The 10,555-nt window shown below is 38.0% G+C and overlaps 1 protein-coding gene across 5 annotated transcripts in view; it reads right to left on the reverse strand.

Moving 5' to 3' along the window:
- BCLAF1 (BCL2 associated transcription factor 1) overlaps positions 1-8,164 on the reverse strand; it is a 29,706-nt gene extending 21,542 nt beyond the window's left edge. For 2 of the 5 annotated variants that reach the window (XR_012496756.1, XM_019732725.2), the window contains exons 1-2: positions 7,625-8,164; positions 1,576-1,679 (exon numbers count right to left, since the gene is read on the reverse strand). The gene's annotated coding sequence lies outside the window, so the exon portion shown is untranslated. The remainder of the gene's footprint in view (positions 1-1,575; positions 1,680-7,624) is intronic. The other 3 variants (XM_019732723.2, XM_019732722.2, XM_019732721.2) reach the window with 3 other exon arrangements.
- Positions 8,165-10,555: the final 2,391 nt, after the last annotated feature.

Here is a 10,555-nt window from a genome sequence, read left to right on the forward strand (position 1 = left end):
GTTTCTCAAAGGACAATATTCATCCTTCTTTTCAAATGAGTACTAAGTCAGTCAATTATTCCTAACTAAAACTGTATTTTTCACCTGCATGAAAGGTACTGTATATACTGAAGACATAACAAGATTTCTATGTGCCTCAATCCAAAAAGGCAGCAGCCGCAGAAGTCAGAAAAAGCAATGATACCAGACTACAGCAGTATGTTCGATGTTATTCCATACCCAATACAAATGCCTACCTCTCCTATAAAAAAAGATAAATAATATAGAATATTACAGATAAGGAACCTAAAACAAAGAAAATATAAGTGGCATAACACTAGAGAAAAATAGCCTACCAGACTGTCACCAGAAATGCTTTATGGCCTTGAAGTGGGACTCAACTGACCACTCCAAGAATGCAATACTACTTGGAATGGTGGGTAGTCTCCTAGTAGAATAAGGTCACTAAGTTTCTGAACAGCTGTGGCTCTGCTCTCAATAGTCATGGGTGCAGAATAAAAATGGACCAATGTGACAATGCCTAGTCCACCCTGTAGCTTTTGGGTAAGATGAAGAAAAAGGATAAAAGATAAAGAAACTGGAGATTGCTATAAGAAAGAGATACTGGAGCAACAAGAGAATTGGGCACCAGTATTCTAACTTTTCTAAACACTATTTAGTATCTAATGCAATAATCAAACCTCACTGGATACAGAAATCAGTAACAGTACTAATTAACTTATAAGATCCACTCTTCACAAAATTATATATATCCCAAGTTTATCTCCTATAATTATTTCCAAATGTCACTTATGACTCAAAATTAGTAATCACCTCTATAAAACCAACTCACTAAATAGCATACTATATATTCAAACCATTTCTCCTACAACCAAATATTTTTTTAATTTTATCTACTTTGCTCAGTATTATGAAATAGTATCTCTAAGATGAACTGAATTATAGAAGAGATGATAATATCTGCATACTTCCTCACCAAAAATTACAAATGACAGATTCAAGTTTTCAGACAAATGTTTCAAAATAAAACATAACTATCCTCAAGTAGACAAAATCAGCTTTGTCTTCTCTCACACTTAAATCTAAGAAATACATAAAAACAGTATGTTCCTCAGAGTTGCAGTGAGGACTAAATAAGTTGACGTATGTAATACACTTAATACAAGGGTTAGCATGTAATAAGCTATCAACTTTAACTACCTTAACACCAACATAAGGGGGGAAAAGACAATTTGTGGGATGCCTCTTGCATACATAAGGGAAGGTGAATTAAACAAGCAGGATTATTTTGCCTTGCTTTATTTTAAGTAGCTTTGTGTGTTCCGAGTCTTTAAATAGATGTGTTTAATGAAGTAGAAGCAAACACAACTTAGAAGCAGGAGAGATTAAGAATCTTTTTCCTAAACCTAACTTTTAAAATCTGGCTTACTTCACACAAGCCACCAAAACAAAAAAAAACAAAAAATCTTCAGACCACATCACTTTTAATCATTCAGTCAGAATCATGAGTTTAACAGAAGTCACATTTTCTCAAATAAGCCAACACTGAAAACTAGAAAACTGAAAGGTATTTACCTTGGGTTTTATGCAGGATCAAGCAGTCAAGTGAAGTCTTTGAGATACTGTAAAATTCTTCCTGGAGACAATGTTCTGAGAAACTAAACTCTAAATTCAAATTCCTGGCAAAAATAAAAAATATGAGTTTGATTTATGGTAAATTAAATATCTATTGTTTACAATGCTTTATACTCAGCATTGCAATAAACTCTTAATAAAGGCACTAATGATTTCAGGGAAGGGGAAACTGATTTAGGAAATAAACTTTTAACCATAAAAGCTCAAAGAACTTAACTGTTGATTTTAATCAGAATAAAACAGTGCATCATGAAACTGAGGGCAGCTTTATGTTTGAATTTAAATACTTGAATTCTAATTTCAACAATGAGGACTTTTGTACAAAACATAGGCTATGCTGTCATCCTATCAGAAAATTCCAAAGTGGCTAACCTAATGCCATACTGGTATATCAAAACATGGCCTATCTGTAATTAGTATTTATAACACTATAGTTTATAACTTATCTAAAATATGATTTTAATGCTTTGTTACTTATTCTCTTTTGGCCACTTCCTTTCATACACATTAGTTTCATATGAAATGGATTTTTTTTTACAAATTATACAACAGCCATCACAGTAACTCTAAGCTTTGTGCCCAAAAGCATTTTGATATATGCACAGCAGACATTCCAATAAAAGAACAGCCACTAAATTAAATATCTATTGGAAGCCAATACTCTTCCTAATCTACTATTACTATTCAAATAAATTTAAATTTTGCACAAAATATTAAGCAGTTATCAATTCTGAAAAGGTTAGCCTTGTAACATTCAGCAATCAATTATATGCAAAGGTAGTCAAAAAACATTAGGAGAGCAAAAATTGAAGACTACAAGATTGGATGCCTACGCTCAAAGTAATTCATAAACCAGCCTAAATGAAAAAATACATATATACACTATTATGAAAATCTGTGAATCTTACCAAGTAATCCATCCAATTAAAAAAGGCAGTAAAATTAGAAATACAAAGTAGAAGAAATGATAAGATTAAACGGGTAAATCAAGAACAGTGTCCTCTAAAATACCCATCGCCCTACTGCCAAGGGAAATTGAGAGAGGAGGTTCAAGGTAGGAAGGAAGAATGGGAACCTAGTAATTAAGAGAAACATACTAAAAAAATAGCAAAAACAAAGGGCCATGGATCAGAAACAAAGAATTTCTAAAATACATGCAGGTTTATAATTTTTAAAATGTCAAATCCCCCAAGTGGGTAGAGAAAAACTAATCTTCTGAAGTAGCGTGTTGTTATGAAACTTTATTCTGACCTAAAAGTCCAGCACTACTGATGTTACTGCTGGAAGGGATACAAGGTTCATTTTAGCTAACACATCCCCTAACAAGTCTAAAAGGCTCATTTTAATTTCTATATATCCAGACAAGAACCAACTGCCAAATCTCTCTTTACTCCAAGTCATGATTTTTTCAAGTTCCAAGAAAATATACACTAGAAATAGCAAAGTGAGGAGGAGAGGGGCTGTAGGCTGTTAGACCAGTAGATAAATATTCTTGTTCACAATTTATAAATATATTCAAGTCTCCATACTAAGAACTCAGCGATCATATGTAAGATATGACACACAATATATGTAATATCTAACATCTAATATAGGCAGTACAAAGACTAATCAACTCAGCTGATTTTTTTTTTAATGAAAGTCTATGTACAAAGAACACTGTGCTGGGTATTATGGAGACATGACTATATAAGAGACCTCTGCCCTCCAAAAACCAACTAGAGAGGAAAAGAAACCAATAAATCATAGCAAACTAAACATCTAAATACCAACCATGTGCCAATAACTCTGCTATGTGACTTTAAATAAAATCACCTCATTTAACTCTCATAATCTCAAGAGCTACATATAAATCTCATCTTTCAAATGAAGAGAACTGTAAGCTTTCAGAATTCCTTTGAATTAACAAGGTGCCTATTACATACCAGGCACTATAGTTACAATGTTAGAAATATAGCATTGTTTAAGTGAGAAATTAAGTTGCCTACTCTGGTCTAGCTTATGTTCAAGGAGTGGAAGAGAGGAGAGAAAACAAAACAAAAAAAAGGGATGTGTTAAGAAAAGGTAGACAGGAGGACAACTATGGTGGATCCCTGGGCTCTCTAAAAGGAGGTAATATTTAAGCTCAAGACAGGAACACTGCAAAAACCCACAGAAAGAAGAGCTTTCTACATTCTAGGCAGAGGACACAAAGTTAGCAAATTCAGGACAGAAAAACCAGTAAGAAGGTTGAGGCATTATGATCAAGGCGATAAGGCAGAAGAGGCAGCAATGAACCACATCAAATAGCATCTAGTAAGTCGGCTAGAGCAAGGAGTCTAGATTTTATTCTGTCATGGAAAGGTCCTGGAAAGTTTAATCAGGGAAGAAGTCATACCATCTGATTTACATTTCTAAATGGCTGCTGTTTAAAGCATGGACAACGTGGAGAGGAGAACACAGAGACAAATTAGAAGATTCAATATAATGATTTGCCTGGAAAAGGTGGTAGTACTCAAGATGGAAGAAAAGCAAATCCAGAATCTGGTTTGGAAGTACAGTCAACAGTACTTGCTCATAGGCAGTTGGGGCGGTGCAGATGGAGTGAGAAAAAAAGAAAAATCAACAGTGTCCCTAAATTCTAAGTTTTAGGCTCAAACATCTAGAAGTGCAAGTTAGGGGGAGAAAAAAAAATGCCCCTTTAGGCTGCCCTCGGTCACAGAGTGTAAATGGTTAATTCACAATTTAACCATCTCCTGATTCCACTCCTGTGCTCTCTCCAATACCCTGAAAGGTGCCTGATATCGCCATAACCTTTATGTAGAATTCAAAATGTCAAAGCAATCTTCCCTTCATTACAACCAAGATCCCTTAAAAATAGATTGTAAAAAGAGGTAAGAGAATAAACTGCTTCATGCATTTTTATCCAATGGATCACCAACTAGTGAAGAGCACAGAATAAATCGGGCTCCATTTTTTTTAAATAAAGTTCTTAAATATCTTAACAGAGCCTATCTTTTATGGAATAATGGTAAGAAAACAGATGATGAAAAAAGCAGACAACTGGCCTCAACAAAATATGCAAGATGAAACCCCCCCCAAAATGTATTCTTTAGGTTAACCTATCAAACATACTTGAGCCAAGACTTTATTTTAGCAGATTCAGGGAGTTCAGGCTCCAGATTTTTGTGAACAAATCATAGCTATTTACATCTTTAAAAATTCTAAAAATAGCATCCCATGACTATTACTCCAATAGACTAGGTTCAAAATCCTGCCTTGATCATTAACTAACCGCCCAACACTGGACGAGTTACCTTCATCTCTGTCAGTTTCAATTTCCACAGGTATAAAATAAAGCTAATAATGGTACTTCCAGGTTTAAGGTTAAATGAACTGAATTAATGAATGTAAATAGCTTAATCTTTGGCATATGGTATGCACTCAAACATTGGCTGTCATTATTGGTAAACCTGGTCTGTAACAGTCTTTCCTGCAGATTATTAATTTTGCTTCAATTAATTCTTGTAAGGTTACTTGAATACTTTTGATACATCATATTAGCATTACAAAATCTTTCAAGAAATGCTTGATGATTGGAATTTTGCTTTAGAACACTCCAGAAAAAGTTAAGTAAATTAAACTTAACAGGTAACAATCATCATTATTAAAACTAGACAACATGGGAGTTCACTATTCTACTTCTGTGTTTGAAATTTTCCTTAACTAAAAAGCTTAAAAATGACAGGTTTGGTCACCTTTTTATTTCTTCATCCAGCTTGTCATCTTGTTTTAAATAAAAAGGGGGAGGAGGGGGCACAGAAATGAGAAAAGGAAAACCTGACTCTAGACCAGGTTGGGCCACTCCCTGGTTCATGTGGCCTTAAACAAATGTTCTACCTTTTTGGCTTCCACCTAATAAATGGAGAAATACTGGATCAAGTAAAATTAAAGTATTTGAAAACTCCAAAATATTACATAAATGTAGGCTTGTGTTATTATTACCTTAATGTCTATTGATTAGGTTTTTCTTCAACCCTGGGGATAGTCAAAATATTAAGTGCTTAAAACTCTGAGGTAACACTGATGACAACTGTTTAAGAAGTGAAAAATGAACAAATTCATAACCTACAAGTATAAATCTAAGCACACTTACTAACCAGAGATATGTTGGACTTTTTGATTCTCCTATCTACTTCTTTGTTAATTAATAAATCACACAGCGGAATTCAGCTAATGTTCCACTAATGATTCCAAATGTACTTTCTGGAAAATCTAAATCCAAAGCTCTAGGCAGAACTGAAAAGACTTTCTCTATTTCTATAAGTCTCCTCCTCACACAGCTAGCTGCCCCGTTAAGTTAGTTAATAAATTCAACTGGAACTGCGCCTACCAATTGGTAAGTTTTTACAGTTCTGTCTCCAAGTCCTAAAATACTATTAATCTTTCAAATCAAGAATCAGATCTAGTTAAATCTCCTTTGCCAACATTTTAATTACCTGAATTAAGGGGAATTTCAGTTTACCACAATGTAACAATGCATGTATATTATCCTTAAAACAAGATGCTACATGCCATCAGGACAGAATTTAGGTTGTTCACAGTGAGTTATTTCAAATACAATCCTTCCCATCAAATTATTTACCCTGAACGGGCTAGGATCATATAAACATGCAAGTAAACTTGTAGCAGTTTTTCCTATGTAAAGGTTCTTTATTGTCTAAAGAGTAGCCCAACCATTTAACTAGAGTCCAATTGGAATGAGAATTCACATGAGGGATAAGCAATTTTGTTTTGCTTTTTAATTCCAAAACAAAACAAAAAAAATTTAAAGGCGATGCTGCAAAAGGATTGAAGCAGCTCATCTCTTTACATCAGTTTTGGTCGTATTTGCCTTCAACTTTGGCCTTAATTTTTTCAATTCTAAAACGCCTCAAAAAAAGTTTGATATATAAAAGTAGTTGCCAATACTGCTGCTTGATTTTGATGAGCTAAATCTTAAAAGTAAATAAAGCCAACTTATGAACTTAAAATGAGGGCAAAGTCCCCAACCTCAATTCACCACTCCCACCCATTTATCCCACCAACTACCACTCATGGATGCAACATTTCCAACACGATATAATGGGCTGAATCACTTGTTGAAAGGACAAGGCTTCAGTCGTACTAAAGGAGAACTGTCCTTTCGGCCGAAGAGTAGTGGGACCACTCTTGGATCCATCAGCTAAGGCCGGCTCACCACGCTAGGAAACGGTAACTAGGCACCAACTCCTTGAGTCAACAGTGCACGTCCCTCCAAAATAGAGTGGGTTGCCAAGGCCCGAGAAGATTAACCCGGAGAAAATTATTCCGCAACACCAAGGGACCGAGGCGGATGCGGGGTTGTTAAACCAGGGACAGCAAAACCGGATCCTACGACTAAGTAGAATAACAAAAATGAGGCGTAAAACCGAGCAAAAGGAGTTTCACGACGACGCGAAAAGGGGCCAACCTACCAAATGCACTTTGCTGCAGATCATAGTTATTCTATCAAGGCCCCAAAGGCCGGGAAGAAAGGTGGCGATCCCAGCCAATGAGAGGTAAACCCAAGTTGTACCTCTCGCAGCCTCGGGAGCCGTAGGCGGGGAATCCAGAAAAGAGGAAGCGCGCGTGCGCGGGGCGAGCGTTCAATCGGGCGCGCGCAGGAGTCCAGACCAAGGAAATGGGGGAAGGGTTGAAGAGTGAGATATGCGCACGCGCGCGGGAAGGCCGCGCGGTCTCTGGATCTCGAGCCAGGTTTGCAGCCGCGCGCGCGCACCGTTCTCGCTGCTCACCCCACCCCCACCTTTTCGGCCCGTAGTGCCTCGAAAACCTGAGGAAAACTGACGGAGAAACGCATAAATAACGGCACAACGTCTCCTGGGTTCTCCTGTCGCCACCAACCTGCCGCCACCCACAAAAGACTCAACAATATTCATTCGTCCTTGGCATTCACTACCCTTGAATGATGTGAATGCAGCGCGAGGCCTACCTGACACGCCAAAGCACCGTTCCCGGGACTTATCTTCGTTGTAACTACACAGCGGCCATTTCCCGACTCAAGAACGGGAGGAAAACCATAGAGGTATCTTCGACGCGCTAGCTCTTCTCCGTCACTTCCGACTTGGGGCGTGGCCTCTGGTGCCGCTAAATATCTGGGCAAGCCCCGCCCACCCTTCCGCCCTGAAGTGGCTCCCTAGCCGATGTTAAGGTATTGCCCGAGGCTTTCTGGGAAATCGCAGGAAGGGTCTCGCGCGAAGATACGGCGGCTCCACCCTCCGACCCTCAGCGGCGGATTTGGCCAGGATAGGGGTAGATAGTGAGAGGGGTGTGTTGCTAGGCCATGAGGTTGCCTGGCCCCTCGTTGAGATCAGCTGGCGTCTCTGCATCGTTTTGAGGGGACCCTCCGAACCTATATGTCGCCCCCACTTTTTCGAATCTATCTATCGCCCCCACTTTTTGCCCATCTGGTCCATTCCTTCTGTGGCGCGGACTCAAACCATGCCAGAAACAAAAAGACAATCTCACACTGAGGAAAAGACCCACAGGCAAGAGGCGAGTCTGTCAGCGCATCGCGTCTCCCTACGCCAGGAAGCGCCGACTTTCTTCTTGGACGCCTCACTGCAAACTAGAAAGTGTCGCTTTCGCTTTGATGTAAAATATGCCATACGCACTTCGATAGTAGAAAAAATGGCCACGATCTAAGTCTCTTTCCTGGGTGGCGTCTCACCAACTCTGTTACCCAAAACGTAGCGCAGCCGCAGGACTCCCTAGCGGTGTAGGCTGTCTGGGCGGTTTGCGTCGGAGGATGCTTCTTTTCTCCCAATGTTGTAGAAACTTGACGGCTTAGGCACCTCGGAACATTGGCATAGGCATAAAAATAAAGCAGAGCACAATGCGTAATGATCATTTGTGCCGGCCGAGAAACAGGCCAACATAGCTTGGTCTGCCAAAAATATAAGATTATAAATAGGCAAGCAACGTTTAAATGGGATAGAATTTCAAATAAGAGCACATTTTCTATTAATACTTTCCTGAGCTGCACTTTCTTCCTTAGGGCCTAAAACGGTTATTACTTTGATGTTTAGGGACGTACACTACCTTAAGGGATTTCAAAGTTGTAGTTAGCAACCATTCTTCTGTCAGTTAAATCCAGTGTCTGGCCCTAGGTGTGAATTTAACACTGCTTAGGGCACTCTTTGCTCACAATCCCATTTACCAGCTAAACTAGGAAAAAATACCTCATTTCTTGGGATGAATCCTGGTTTTCTCTTACTGTACAGGCTGCCCTGTCCCTCACCCCAACACGACCACCATCGGAATGTGGAAGCAGTAATCTTTGGCCTATGTGATACACTGATAAGTCCCAAATATTTAGTAGGTGCTCAGTAAATATTTGTTGAATGGATACACTATATTAAAAGAAAATGATCATTGATGGTTTAATACAATTCTGCTATTCTACATATATTGGGGTAGGGGTGACCCCTTAGGACCAACAGCCCTTATCCATTTTTTTCAAAATACACTAAACTCTGATTGGAGTACTTTGCAGCCTCGGATATCTTAAGACTTTCTCTGCAATTCTATTGCAAACGTATTGAAAATAAAGTCAATTTTCTATATGAGGCAGTATAACTTGATTTTAAATAGCCTGAGAGGTAGTAACAAAGAAGGAGGCACATTGGAACAAATCCTTGAATAAGTGAAAGAACCTTCTCTTGAACCAGGTTCATTTGATATATGATACTTGATTTAACAACCTCTGAAATTGGAGGGTCTTAAATGTAGATCATGTTTTATGCACATTCACTGTGTTGTATTTTACTTTCACGACGTGAAATTCCACCCTTACAGATCCATTCTTTGTAGTAAAACTTTTGTTTCCTGTTGAAAACACAATGTCGAAAAGAACATAGAGGAAAGCTCAAGAGCCTGTTTAACAAAATAGAAAACTACCCCAAGAAGAAATGTAAATTATAAACAAATGACCAACCTTATTAATAAGATTACTTGCACACAAATGGAATACTGAAATAACATTTTACATTTAACAAATTAGTAAACTAACTTTAACTTACAAATCATTGATGATTTACTGTGAATACATTTTTAAATTCTTTGCCTATAGATATCTGTTTTGTTTCACTTTAGCTTGTTTAATATAATTGAAAGAGAGAACCAGGAGAAGACTGCCTATCCAAAAATAACAAATGCAAGAAGATAGGAATGAAACTGGAGTTAGAAGCCTAGACCACTAAGGCATTCTGGTTTTGTTTATTTTTAGGCTGTCTTTTTAGGCTGAACAACATGTGAACTGTTTTCCTATTGGGGGAATTTTGAGGGGGAACTTGAGTCTCCCTCTTCCCACTCCCTGAGGACAGTGACATGGTGAACCAAACAATAGTAGCGAGAAACAGGCTGCAGAGGAAACAGAGCCAACAGAGGTCCCGAAATTAGACTGTTTTGGAGAGGGAGTTGGCATAGTTACTGCTATCTCCTATGTGCCTATCCTTCCCTAGGCTTTTTTTTTTAATTGTAGTAAAATATGCATTGATACTATTAGCTAGCTGATACTATCAGTAAATTTCTGGGTGAGTAGAGTTGGTTTCTGTTGCTCCCAAACAAGAACTGAATAGAGGCAGTTCCAGCAGTTCCTATTTATGAGGACATTTCCCAAATGGTCTGGCATTTTTCCATATCTGCACCAATGAAATCAGTGGCTCCCTCACCTATCTATTTCATTTTATACTGGTGACCACAAATTGGGGATTTTTGTGGGGTTTTTTTTCACCCCTCTTTCTATCCTCTTTTGCCTACTAGAAATGCAGAAGTTTTTATTTTTCAAGATTTAAAATTATTTATTCAATAATTCTTTATTACAGTACTGTTTCTTAATAGTCATCTCTCCATTTCTGAAAAA

The sequence above is a fragment of the Rhinolophus sinicus genome, linkage group LG05 (genome assembly GCF_036562045.2).
Source record: "Rhinolophus sinicus isolate RSC01 linkage group LG05, ASM3656204v1, whole genome shotgun sequence".
NCBI classification, from domain to species: Eukaryota; Metazoa; Chordata; class Mammalia; order Chiroptera; family Rhinolophidae; genus Rhinolophus; species Rhinolophus sinicus.